Source organism: Dermacentor variabilis, chromosome 5 (assembly GCF_050947875.1).
Source record: "Dermacentor variabilis isolate Ectoservices chromosome 5, ASM5094787v1, whole genome shotgun sequence".
In the NCBI taxonomy this organism is placed as follows: domain Eukaryota; kingdom Metazoa; phylum Arthropoda; class Arachnida; order Ixodida; family Ixodidae; genus Dermacentor; species Dermacentor variabilis.
In genome coordinates, this window is record NC_134572.1 from 198,218,488 (window position 1) to 198,233,264 (window position 14,777).

The window sequence follows — 14,777 nt, forward strand, 5'->3', positions numbered from 1 at the left end:
TTGCAGCATTTCATTTCCCCTTTATTTCAATATTCTCTTGGTGGGTGCTTGAGTATCTCTTTATTTCTTCGTTTAAATATACGCCGATGTATTTATATTGCTATGGGTATGAATCGCTGTTGAATTGACACCACCTAATTGCTCGTCTCTTCATTAAAATCATAATTGCCTTTCCCAGCCAATTTGTACACTGTAAATCCACAAATGAAGAATTTATGATTGTTACTATAGTCCCCAATTTCTCTGTGCTAAACTTCAGGCATAGATATGTCGCTGCGTTGCCACAGATATTCGCAACTATCTGTGAATCTCTTTTATTGTGCGCCAGTAGCACTATGTCGTCCAGGGAGCTTCTGTTGCACCCTTTGTCCATTACTCATGCAGGATAAATGAAACCCTAATTGGCTGCTTTCCTGTTGTCTTTCTATGTCCTTAACATAAAGTGTGAAGAATTGAGACGGAGGACATCCTTGTTTCAGTCCTTGGTGAATTCCCACCACTTCATTACCTTTTGGACCTTCCCATACAACTAGTGTTCGGTTGTCTTTATATATTTCCTTCAGCAGCTCCACGAAATCCACCTCTACGCCATCGTACTTAAAATATTTCATAAGACTTCCTTGCCTACGTTGTCATAGGCTTCTTTACCATCTAGAAATGCTGTCTATAAAGGATCATTCTGAGGTACTGAAATCTCTATGCGCTGAGTTAGTGCGAACACATTAACGTCTAAGCGCCTGCCTGGCCTGAACCCATTCTGCAGTTCCCCTACTACATAATTTTTCTCCACCCACTTCGGCAGTTCCAATTTTATGGCTTGCATTGCCATTCGACATATCACCAAAATTATTGTAACTTGCCTGTACGAGCTCGTCTTATCCTTACCACCTTTGCCGCTGTAGATTAGCTTCACTTTGCTTTCATGCCATCCAATCGGAATTTTATTCGTTCTTATCACCTGCTCTATGCGATTAGCCATGAGTGCCTTGCTCATTGGACCGAGGTTTTTGATTAGCTGTGCCTGGATTTCATCGGGTTCTGCTGCCGTTTTGTTACGGGCATTTTCTTCAGCTTTCTACAGCGAAGCTGTATATGGTTAACTTATTCGTCCGTCTGTCGTCTGTACTGCGAAAACTTCTCCGGCGAAACCCCACGCGCAAGTGTGAAAAAGAAAAGAAAGTAATAGAGGCGCGGGATTGGCTGCGCCAGTAGTAGCGTCGTTGCTGTCACAGCCGAGAGGGTGCGCAGGAGTTTCTCTCGGGCTGGGAAATGGGTAGGCCACGCGTCATACATACTCCTGAGGAGCAGTCAGCTTTCGATTAGCAACGGCGCGAGCATAACCGGGAACGAGCTAGTCTACGCCGTGTCGATGTTGCAGCGCGGACACAAGAACAGGCCCGTGCAGCCGAGCGCAAGCAGCAACTGCGTTCCGAGCATCCGGCAGTCTACCAAGCCGTCTTTTAATAAACCGTCGGTATTAACCGAGTGATGAACACCGGGCCCACACGTTTTAGCTACGCTGGTTAACCATCTGTACGGAGTGCTTGAACAGTTTTTTTTTCCAATAAAAGCTTTCTATGCTAACTTTCGATCTCTTAGCCTTCTCTGTTGTTGCTGGATATGTTTGAGTCTGAACTACGCTTTCTTTTGTGCCGAAATTAACACTAATTATGTCTGTGATGTACCGCAGTGCATCGTCTCCTTCGTAGATGTCCCCGCCTTCATCCCTCATAGCCGTTTCCGAATCTTTAGTTGCTACTTCGCGTGCTCTTAATTTATTTATTTCCGCAACGGTATCTTGTTGAGTCATTAAATGAGGGAGTGGGGGGTTATTGCCAAACAAAGATACAAGTTGCAATGGGATATTTTCGATGAGCCGCTTGTATGTAAGTGGGTCGATGATAGTGGCCACTTCGGTGGGCAGGTCATCACAGTATTGTGTTGTGCGCAGAAAAAATTATTGCTGAAAAGTCACGGTATGGACTTATATATACTGTGTCAGAAGGACTGGTGCGGGCAATGAGGTGTGCTCTTTTTATGCACGGTTTGTCAGAAGGCAAATAATAGAAAAATTTATGAAAAAGGTTAAGACGTGCTACTCTACGGCGTGAATGGTTCCAGAATCTTTTTGAAGGCGCCTTTATCTTTTTTTGCGAACGTTGTGCACCGAACGTGCAGTTGCGCCTTTAATTCACCACTGCGCGAGCTCACCCTTCGCCCCTTGGCTCCGCGTCTGTTCCGTCTGGGCTTCTTCGTTTAATCCCGACCCGTTGGCTTCTCGGTGAAGGCTCTTCTCACGCTTTCCTCGTTACCTTGCTCTGCCATTTACGTGTGGCTTCCTCTTTCCAATTCAACAAATGTATTGGCGTGCCTCCTGCTACATAACGTCTACCAGTTTCTTAAATTCTCGGACTGCTTTAGGAAAAGCCTCCGTTTTCTTCTCTGTGTATTTTGCGACCTCTGTTGTTTGCTCTTCATTCATTTCTAGCAGTTTTGGTGCTATTGGTTCGTAGTTTGCGTTAGTATCTCTCTCAAACTTTAATGTTAATGGATCTTATTAAACTATTGCGTGCACAAAGACAGCACGTCGAACGAAGAAGGGACACACAACATGCGCGGAACCATGTACAGCCATGTACAATAACAACCATGTACAACCTACTCGCCCAAAACGTAACGCTTTTAATGTTAAACGTATTTGATCGCTACCCAGCTTGTTTTTTTCCACGTTCGCCTATCTTTCCTTCTTTCTTTCTTCCTTTCTTTCTTTCTTTCTTTCTTTCTTTCTTTCTTTCTTTCTTTCTTTCTTTCTTTCTTTCTTCCTTTCTTTCTTTCTTTCTTTCTTTCTTTCTTTCCTTAAAACCCCACAAGGGGGTATTACGTACGGGGTCGGATTACAACAATAGTTAAAACAATGTTAGTTTGGGTGAGAGAATCACTGACACTTCTTCTGTGAATGCAGATGAACTGGTGATAGCAGCGATGTCGTAAGGAAGGCCGTTCCAGTCTACAGCTACATCAGGGAAAAACGAGGACGAAAAAGTGAGAGTACGCGTATTGGGGCGAGCGACACTTAATGAATGGCCAGTACGACGTGATGTTCGTGCCGGCGGTGAAGTGTACGGTGCGCTGGCGAGTGGACTGCGGACCTTTTTGTTAATTAATGATAAGCTGGCGATGCGACGGCGACACGAAAGAGTTGGTAACCTGGAGTCTGGTTTTAAGGATGATTCGCTGATGTCGTAAGAATATGCTGAGTGAATGAACCCGGCAGCGCGATGCTGTACGGCTTCAAGGGCGTTAAAAATTTCGTGCGGGCACCAGAAAGCAGAAGTGTACTCAAATTTAGGTCCTATGTACGATTTGTATGCTAGTAGTTTAACGTGGGGAGGAGCTTTTCGTAATTGGCGTTTAAAAAAAACGAGCTTTTTGTTAGCAGATGTTGTAGCGTTATTTACATGCGAGCGCCAGTCAAAGTCGTGAGATATAGGGATGCCTATGTATTGGAAAGATTTAACTGGTTCAATAGGCTTGTTTTCTATTACATAAGGGACTACGAGAGGATTTCGACGGCGGGTGGCTGACATTGCTTTTCCTTTAGAAGGACTTAGTAGCGTTAGCCAGTCATCGCACTAATTTTGAACATTGTTTAGGTTGTTTCGAAGCAATACTTGGTCACTGAGGTTAGTTATAGTGCGGTAGACAACACAATCGTCAGAAAATATGCGGATGTGACTAGATACATTAAGTGGTAGATCATTAACATATATTAAGAACAGGAGGGGTCTTAGCACAGAGCCCTGTGGAACGCCTGATGTTACAGGAAGCTGGATAGAAGCACTATTATGGATTTGCAGAAACTTTGAGCAATTAGTAAGAAATCCTTTTATCCATCTTAGAATGTTAGGGTGAATACTCAACTGCGAAAGTTTTAGAAGCAGGCGTTGATGAGCTACCTTGCCATAGGCTTTTGCGAAATCAACAAAAATTGCGTCAGTGTGTGTATTAGTATCGAGGTTTGAATGCAGATCATGGATAAAGATGGCCAACTGGGTTTCACAAGAAAATTCCTTGCGGAAAGCGTGCTGTGTTGAATGAAAAAAAAATCAGTTGAGTCGGAAAGCCCATTAATTGTGCGAAATTACATGTTCCATGATTTTGCAAGGGACGCTTGTTAAGGAAATCGGGCGGCAGTTTAGTGGTGAGTTCCTATTACCTGATTTGTACACCGGAACGACCTTGCCCGCTTTCCATTCGATCGGTTGGTTACCGATGCTTGATGAATTGGAAAACAGCAAGATTTCAAAACAAGCAGAAAGGATATTAGAGTTTTTTAAAAGAGTTTTGAAGTAATTTTGTCTGGGCCAGCAGACGATGACATCTTGAGGTTTTCTATTATGCTGCATATACAGTTTATTGAAAAAAAAATGTTCGCAGGCTTTTCTGACATGGCAGGAGCAGAAATGCTTTGAATGGGCGTACGGGATTACATGGTGAAAACTGAAGAAAATGTTGTGTTAAAAATGCTAGCGCTGTCAGCGTCTCTTAAAGGATCACCGATTTCGTTTGAGATACTGATAGTACAGGGTGTGTGGGGATTAATGATATGCCAAAACATTTTCGGATTATAAGTTATCATGTGGTGAAGGTCGTTATGATAAAACGAGTGTTTATGTCTGCGGATAGCATCCAAGTAGACACACTAAGACTCGTAGTATCTTTCCCAGGCGCCGGGGCTTGATTTCATTCTTGCGGATCGAAGAAGACGCTTATTTTTGCTCTCGAGATCTTTAAGTGTTTTGTTAAACTATGGCTGATGTCGGTTAGCGCGAACAGTTATAGTGGGAATGTGCTTCTCTGCTAGGGCGTTAAGTTTATTCTGAAAGAGAGAGAATTTGTTTTCCACAAAGCGCAGATGAAAACTTGATTCGAATATTTCATAAAAGTCGTGTAGTTCTTGATTTATAGCAGCGTAGTTAAAAATTAAATTATGGGGATTTACGTGCCAAAACCACTTCCTGATTATGCGGTACGCCGTAGTGGAGGACTCTGGAAATTTCGACCACCTGGGGTTCCTTAACGTGCACCTCAGTCTAAGTACACGGGTATTTTCGCATGTCGCCCCCATCGAACAGCAGCCTTTGTCATAGAGGCGGATGACCTTTTTGTAAGAACGCGTAAGCTCGGAATAAAGGCGAAGGTGGCATGGATTAGCTTATGATCACTAATTTCGTGGTGGTAGTTAATGGTTGACAGACTCTCTGGATAAGTGATTAGTATAAAATCAAAAATGTTCTCAGTACCAAAATGAGGAAAGTCGGTGAGGATTTCTGCGTCAGAAACGTCATCAAAAAGCCACGTTTCGATGAATACGAGAAGATTACTTTCAGATAAGGACAGAAGCTTTGATATGATATTACGTTTAGGAAGAAAACTGCGTTAGTTAGAAAAAATGTCTGGTAAAGAAAAGGGCGGTTCAGGAATAGGGGTAGAACGTTGAACTGCCTATCGGTATTACGTGGTAGCTATAATTCCTTGACTTGTTGGGATGATTCGTCAAAATATAATCGCTTGTGTCCGATATGCGAGGTTTTATACCGAAGTGAAATTGGTATGGCTTTGCTTTTCGCATATGTGATAAGATGCTTGCACGCGGTATGAGTTTGTTTGGAAAAATCTTCGCCAATGCTGAATGATGTACCCTTCAACTTTCGGCCGTTTGCCAAAATTGAGTCTTTTGTTTTAAAATTACAAAATTTAATGATAATGGGACGGTTGCGGCCGGGAATTTGGCGTCCAAGGCGATGCGCACGCTCGATTCCATCAGGTTTATGTTTAGGTACTCGGAGCAGTGGCGGATGATTATTTCCTCTGAGCGCGCGAAGGATTTGTTGGAAGAAGTGTCAGACATGCCACCAAATATCAAACTCTTTCGTGTAGATGCGGTTTTCGTCATCCTCTAGTCGGCTTCACAGAGTACAGACACGACGAACAGCCTGAACGGTGTCGGTTTGTACGCACTGCAGCTGCTGTCGCATGGGTTCTGTATGCTGACAGCTCGTTTGCACAGTGGCCATTCTCTTACTCGGGTCCGAAAGGGCGTTGGTTGTCTCTTTCAATAGTGTTTTTAAGTCTTGCACGTCGCCCAGCAATTTAGACTGTCCTGCAGATAGCTTTTTTAATTCTGCGAAAATAGCAGCCATGTCAGGACCAGGATTTGTACCTCCAGCGAGCAGCAAAAAAGAGCGTACTAGCAATATGCAATCACCAATAGTAATTAGCAAATACTGCGGGCTTGGCAGCTGGACCAGAAATAATTATTAGATTTTTTTAGCAAATAGGCTGTATGGTGGACTAACCAGCATAACGGGAATAAGCTGGTTGGACGTCTGTTCAGCAGCCCAGCCACCAAACCCTCAGAGAGATGCAGAAGGGTGAGGCAGTTTTAAAAATCCTGCGTTCCCAGGAGTGTCGCTGTCGACGGTTTCTGCCACGATGAAATGAGGACCACAGGCTCAGAGAGTGGTGTTGTTTTCCACTCCCAAGCACCAGAAATTGGTAAGACTGATGCACAGAAAGTGCACCCGTCATTGCCACAGGGCGGCAGCTTGAATACGGGGATCGTTGTTGACCAAGTTGAGGCATAAGCAGCAGGATAATCCGGCGTACCCATAAAACACAGCGCTGCATAGCGCTATCGCAGGGTGGCCTCGCACATGCGGGCAGCGAGCAAGTCGAAGAAGGGTAGATGACAGCAATGAGCGTCAAGATGGCTATTCGGACAAACGCTTCGATAACGGGAGGAAGCTAGCTACACGTCTGTTTAACAGCACAGCCACCAAGCCCACCACTTGGTCTGCTCCTTCGTAGACCATTTCTGAGACTAACATAGTTAGGGACAACATTCATTTGGGCTCGATGGTGCATACTTGAGTTAGGAAGGAACAGCGCCAACTGCGTCTTAGTTGGCATTGTTCTTTCCTAAGTCTGAGACTAAGGCGCAGTCTCTACATGACTGCCTATTTCTCTACTGCCACGTTGCCTGTCCACGACACTTATTCTCCCTGTTAACTGCTACAAGGTTCTGTTCATCGCACAGATCCAGCATTAGAGAACCGTTGTAATCAGTATATCCGTCTAAATCATCCATGTGGGCGTTCATATCGCCCAGTAATTTCACCTGGCCCGATTTCTTCAACTCATTAATGTCGCTTCTAATGCAGAAAATCAATTTCTCATTTTTATCTCTGCCATCACTACCTGTCCATAGGTAAGCTACTCCCAGCCACACCTTCTTGCATGGCCATGTGCCGCTAATCCATAAATGCTTCTTTTACTCTTTGCCACTTCAGACCTCGCCTAATTAGCATGCCTATGCCTAGGCCTTTCCTTGACCCAGTCATTCTGTTGCACCCTTCCCATACAAAATTGTCAATAACAAGCGGCTGCTCTACATCTCGTAGATGCATTTCGGTCTAAGCGTACACGCTAATCGCTTCGTCATTCAGTTGCGTTTGAATTTGCAGCCATTTTTCCTGCTTGCGACCACCCTGCATGTTTATGAACAAATTTTACCTTCTCTGTTCTTATTCTTTGTACGTCTTTTTCTAACTACTTGTGGTCGAATTCTGCCCTTTACTGGCGTGCCGCTACAGTCTACTTAATCTTCCTTCCTAATTGCCTGGGGCCCGCTTAACAATACTACAGCCCGCGCCGGCAGTCGACATCCAACCGGTGTTGCCACTAAAATGTATTCCATGGCGCACAAAAGCACCTTCGCAGGCTGGTCGGTGCACTTCTCGGTTTATGGCAGCGACCGGTTTATGGCTCCTCCTCCTCGTCGCCGAAGGCTGCACCTGACGCTCAAGGAAGTTGTTGACAGCGTCAAGCCTGTTTCACATGCTGCGACTGCAACGACGAAAATCGGTGCTGTCGCACGCGTCGCAATGCGATTTTTAGAGGGCTCATTTCACATGATTGCGATTTTAAACAATGCGACTGGTGCGACACCCAGGGTTGCTTACTGCCAGGTTTCGTGGCACACGCTGCATAATTATTTTATTGTAGTGAATAAAACATTTACGCTATAATACTATTGACTTATCTTGATTATAAGAAAATAATATGTACGCTTACTAATTTAAAAACGTTAGATAAGATTTGTCTTGGAGTGCGCGACGGCGGTTTCTGTAGTTCAGTACGACATCGCGCACGTAAACAGCTGTTGGCAGGTGGTTCGGCGATTCTTTATTCTATATTCAGCGCTGTGTGTTGTCTTATCTACCTTCTATGACCGTTTCGTTCTGCCTGCGCTACAACAATCTACAAGATGACCTATCGACAAGTTCATATAGCTACCCTCACCGCATATGCAGTATTCGGAATTCAGCTGCCACGAAGTTGTCGTGTCAGCCCAACAAGATCCTCGCGCTACCCGTGCTCGGCGTTAGCTTCTGGAGAAATGATGCGTGTATATTGCCCGTCATTGCGCATATGTGGTGCCTGCTCCTAGCCATATTCTTACGCCAAACGCAACAAGAAGCACCAACCCGAACGCCCGCGTGTGCCCCTGAACGAAGCCTCAAACGATCTGTGTGATTACGACGTGGAATGAAAATTGTGTTGTGAAATTCAACCTTAGCGCTAGCCTGGTTCGTCCATCGCCGTGCTTGCGCTGCGAATATATATATGGGAGCCCTCTATAAATATTTCTAAAGGCGCAAAAGCCGACGCATCAAATGTTTCGAGCAGTTACCGTCACTTTTGTAGAAACCTGTACGTTGTAACATAGCATTCTAAAGGACACGCTTCTCGTCCACTTTGTTGTCCCGTGTCTCGCGCTGGTAGTATACTCGGAACTTCTAACAAGAAGACCATATCAATACGCGCTACTCATAATGCAGGATCGTAGGCCCACGGCAGGCGCACTTGCCGTAGAATTTTTCAGCTTTCTGCTCAGCCTCGCACGCCTCTCACGGTTAGCCTGTTCTGTGGAAATAAATATTATTATTATATTATTAATGTTATTAGATATTATAGTTTCTTCAGTGTAATTTATAGCAATCTTCCAGATTTCTTAAGCTAGTCATGCATTTAACCTGTATTAGATCAACATTGTTACGACATGCTGATGGGAGTCATTTCAAACTAGATTGCTCAACCAGAGAAAGTACAAATGCAAGCCTCAATGTTTGTTCCAATTTGGTATTCCTAAACAGATTATATTGGCAGAATTTTGTGTCTGCTTGCATTTCCTGCAATTCAATGTTCAAAGCTGGAAAAACTGATTCCTTTTCTTGCTGTCGAAAGGCTGCTTCAATGTCAATAGCAAGCTATAATTATTCATTTCGAAAGTGTTAAGCAATGACTATATGTCTAAGCTTATCAATGCGTTTTTGTTCCACGAACACAATCAAGTTTTCTCTCTCCGTCTCATTGACAGCCATGGAATGAAACCGTTCACTTTCATAAGTACCAGGATGCAAGCATTCTGGAGTTTGTCCTGAGCATTCGTCTGCATCCTATAGTGTGCATGTTTGTATCAAGTTCTGGTGTTACAATCTATAGTAATTAACTATAGTGCAACAGAAATACGATGGACAGGAACGAAGTGAACACACAGAGCGCTTCGTTCTTGTCTGTTGTCAATCTGTTGCACTTTAGTTAATAATGAATACACACAAACTCATCTAGTTTTCAGTTATTATGTCGGGCTTATAAGCCCGCTTGTGTCCTGGAATATCTGCACGGCTACGTATCCTGTAATTTAATTTCTGGCCATGTGCTTGCAAGTCGCGTGTCAATCTCCTGATTTTCCTGATAACCTTCTGTGATGTGTAGGCCCAAATAGTTTCTGGTGAATCCATGCAGGGTGTTGTGCAGGGTGTAATCTGCACTACAAGTGCTGCTTTGATTGCTTTCAGTTCAGCTTTTCTAGGTGTAGGATGACCTGGAATGGTACTCACTTATATGGGGTTTAGCTCTATGTAGTGTCATACTACTGTTACACTGCTATTGCCATGCCATATGTGCCTTATGTTTGCTTGCATCTTCATGATTAGCAACCTCCTCTGTGTGTTTGGCAGTTGCATATAGTCTCCTGGCCTAATTGTTTGCCCCCATATTCCACGGTATGGGCCTGTTGTGTTTCAAGTTCAGGCACTCCCGAGGTTGTGTTTCTGAAGGGAGGGGTAGTCGTCTTTGCATCTCATATGCTAGCTGGCATAGTATCTTGGGACGAGGTTCTGAGCTCTTGAGACAAAGAATTTGTGCTGCAGGCTGCAACTCTACTGTCTAGGTGCTTGTTTGTTAGCTCTTTCTCATAGAGGTCTTCAAACATGGTAAAGTTGGAAAGACCTGTTATTACTTCCCGATGCCTGTATTCGATGAGTTGTCTTTTTTGTGTGCTGCTGGTAATTCATACCGTACCATATCTTGGACACAAGCACAGCATCTGCGATTTTCTATAGTATCCACTTGTCCACCCTTATTATTTCGAGATTATTCTTTTCACCAGGTGTGGAAGTTGCGTCCAGGCATTGCATAATTGTTTCATCCACGTGCTGGCTCTGCCGTCATGGGCTTACACTAGCTGAGGATTTGTGGATGTTGACTTGTGGGCATATTTGTCCAGCTATGTGGATCACAATGTGCAATCTGGGGTAGTTCTTGATTCTAGTCTTTCTTTTTTTTTCCTACGTTGATATGAGCTGACTTATCAGAAAGCGAGAGGCCAGACTGGCCAAGAAAGTCTGCAGTGTTGTCGAGGGCTTGTTGCATCATTCTTGATTTCTGTATAAGATAGCTTTCCCATAGACTGTAATAGACCATAGGCTGTAGTGTTTCTTGTAGTATGCCCGTGTTGTTGGTGTGTGTGGGCCGAATGTACCTCCAACTCTCACCTGGAATTTTCTGCCTTTCAGAAAGTTACTGTTTAAGTGCTCTACCAGAAATGTTTTTGCTCATCGTTCCTCTTATTACAGCAGCATGAGGTAATGCTGTTAAAAGCCTCTTCACTCTCTTAATTCTTTCATAAGCGGTATTACACAGTGTCCTGCAATAAAGTTTCTGCTGCTTATGGCATACTCAGATCTGCCAGAAGGGACAACTTTTGAAAAAGGTTTTCTTTGTGCTATGTGTGCGACATATATGTAGTATGAGCATTCATGCCTTGACATTATACATCTGTAGAACCAGCTTCCTGACAGAGTACTTGCTATAATTGATCATGCTTATTTGTGCAGTGCTGTTGAACAATACATATTGATGCAATGAATATTTACATACTCGAATTATCACGAAACATGGTTGTTTTACAATTCTGCCCTTTGCTTTCTATTGGTGTTAGATTTTGCATAAGCATGCCCCCCTATGCAATAGTATTTTGAAGTGTAAGGGTTCAATAAAAGGTGATGAACTAAGTCTAAGTGCAAGAGCATTTTTTTTTCACCTATGACTCCCATCAAAATGCGACTTCCATGGCTGGCAAAACAACCCCTCACCTTGTGTTAGCAGCAGAATGCTATAGCCACAGTGGCAGGTGAACAAATTGAAGAACAATATTTCTGTCTATAATTTTTTTTCTTGCCTGTATGTAAGTAAAGTTTCGAATAAGTTTGTCATTGCAAAAAAGCCCAGTTTGTGTTCTTTTATTGAATAAACCACATATTGTGTATAGTTGAAATGCAGAAACTTGTTCTAAAATCCTCGGGTTATATATGTTCTTGGAAGTAGCATGGTGTTTAATTACTTATAAAGATAGTAATCGCAGCCGATATCGTTATATGGTTTTACACACTAATATATGTGATCACAAACTTATTAGAAACTTACTAGAAACATGTAAGGCATGAATGTTTCTGCACACTTGATCAGCCGTGAACGTGCAAGAACTGCTTGTACTGGCTGACTTCACTGCACAGTTTTGATTTACTTTTCTTCAGCGTGTCGTTTTAAACTGTTTTATCCCCACAAGAACAGGCCGTTTGCCTACTTTTCGCATTGTTGCACGAGTTCTATATGATTGTGCAGGAGGGTACGTTGTCACTGTGCCACTATGGCAAACAATTTACTTAATCTACTATCTGTACAGTTAATTACCTTGGAGAGCAAGTGTACATACAGATGCAGTAAGGATACAAAGTCCGCAACATAGTCAATGTTTATTGGTTTCTGTGCAAGAAAAAAAAATTATCCAGAGAAGAGGTGCAACTTAATGTGCATGTAATGTTTTATTCAAGCCACGGATTTAATCCTAACGTAGCAAATTCATTACGATAGCCTACACTTTCGCTCTGTCAAATTTAATAAGAGGCAAGATAAGCTTTCAAGATGCATCGGGAAATTCATGCTTGAAAACCGACAAGAAAATGCAACTGAACGGTACCGCGTTCAGCGCAACGTTGAAACTTCGGGTACTTTGCTGTCTTGTCATTTGCCCTTGTCAAGGTTGAAATAATTCAAGCTGCTCCGTAAGTGCGATTTCTGCATGCTACTCGGCAAAATAAAATTCTGAAGACCTCGTCGTCTGCTGGGGATCGAACACCTCCTCGCACTGACAACTCGCAAAGGCGTACGAAGCAAACGTGAAAATGCACTTCATTTGCTGTGTAGCGTGTCAACAAACGCATAGAAATCGGAGAATGCAATCTGCGGTACAAGTTTTTTATTCTCCCTTCGCGTACGTACCGAATTCGACGATCCACGTCTCCGCGCATTGCACTTGTCGTGCGAGACGCCATTTTCCAAAACAAACCGGCGAAATAGCTCCGTTGACAGCTCTCCGCGCAATTTCGACGGAAAATCGCAGCGATCGGTACGACGGTGCGACTGTGCGACCAACCGGTTAGTCGCAGCCGAAAATCGGGGGGTCGGCACTGCGACTGCGATTTTCATCGCAAACGACGGAAATCGCACTTCCGGTGCGACGAAAATCGCATCATGTGAAACAGGCTTCACTCTTCGACAGCAGTGGTCACTGGGCTTCAATGACTTTTTTAGGCACGAACTCGTCCATTCAGCAATAATTGTTTCCACAGCAGTTCTTGACAAGCGTAGGCTCTTCTTCAGCCGGCGCTGTGCTCAACTTGGTGGATTGGAGGAAGCAAAGAATCGAACATCATTTGAGCCTCGTCGTTTGGTCTGTTTGTTTCTTTTCATCTTTATTACGATTTTCCACGGTAAAAAACTGCACTCGCAATAAGCAGAAAGCTACGGATAAAAACCATACATGGTCCTCAAACAGCGAGCTCGGCGGTTAAAATAAAATTCGCGTTTGTCCGAGGACGTCACATAATGGTGCGTTCGTTCAGCAGTGATTCATAAATGCGCGGGCTGACTCGCTTTTCTCCCTGCCTCTAGCGTCGCGCCCGCCTTTCTTATTTCTCTTTCTTCTTCCGCTTTCCGCTGAACTCTTTTCGTTAGCTCTCTCTCTCTCTCTCTTTGTCTCTTTTTTTTTTTTTGGCAGCCGCTACACTTCCTTACTCTCTCATGCGCTTCGTTCCCATTCACTCTCATAGATGGCGCCAGTTGGCGCGACGGTGTCGAAGACGAATGCTGCGTCGAGCTGTGAAGGTAGTTTCGCTTGGTGCGCAACAACGATGGAATGTCCGCTTTCTCTCATTTACCTGTCCAGAGATCTCATTGCGGCTCGGCTTATTTTTGTTTTCATTTCATCGTTTTGATTCCATAACCTGTATGATAGCGCGTTTATAATCATGGGCCAAACGTATCGCAAGTAATTTGTGTTCGAGCAACGAAACGTAGGCGAAAAAGATTGCCTGGAAAAAAATTGAACAAAACTACAACTTATTAACATGAATACCCATGTCCAACAAGGACCCGCCGCGATGGCTTAGCGGCTATGGTGATTCGCTGGTCAGCACGAGGTCGCGGGATCGAATCCCGGCGGCGGTCGCGTGTCGATGGGGGCGAAAGGCAAAGACGTCCGTGTACCTTGCACTGGGGACACGTTAAGGATCCCTATTGGTCAAAATTAATCCGAAGTCCCCCGCTACGGCGTGCCTCATAATCAATCGGCACATAAAATCCCGGACATCAATTCACTCGCAACTGAATTGATTTATTCACAACGAAGTACGTACATATACATGCTGTGTGACACTCGCGCAGGCGCGGTAGATTGTCAGTCAGTATCATAACAACAAGCAAAGTAAAAATGAAAGGTGCGCGAATTCAGCTGTGACACAGCATTGTAATGCGCAGAAAAAGTTTCTGTTTCGCCCAAACCATTGACACCCACAGGGAGCTCAGACTTGGTTGAGGGCCACAGGAATGTTCGGTCCGCATACCAAGAATTTGTTTTTGAGTGTGCCGCTTTACATTTGCAGGTCTTCATTTTTTTTTCTATCTACTTTCCGATTAATGATTTTATATTCTTCCTGCTAATATTGCTTTCTCTTGAATATGTAATTTTACCTTTCGAAGCTTACGGTGTGCACGTTGCATTTCTAGCCACCATCGCAGACAGTCTACACTGATACCTAAGGAGATAGCTTCAATCCCATTAATCGAACGCGTCTGGAACCGCCTCTAAGATGGGAAGGCGATTCTGTGACGTGACGTCCTCTCGTGGGGATAAGAAAAAGCTAAGAGAAAAACGCACATATTTTTTATTTATTTCCAGGTATACTGCGGTCTTAAATAGTACCAAGCAGGTGGGATTCTTTACCGACAATACTATGTTCCCCACTGTTCAAACATATAAAAAACAAAATGACACCCGTATAGAACAAGAGTGGATGAACATATTATAATAA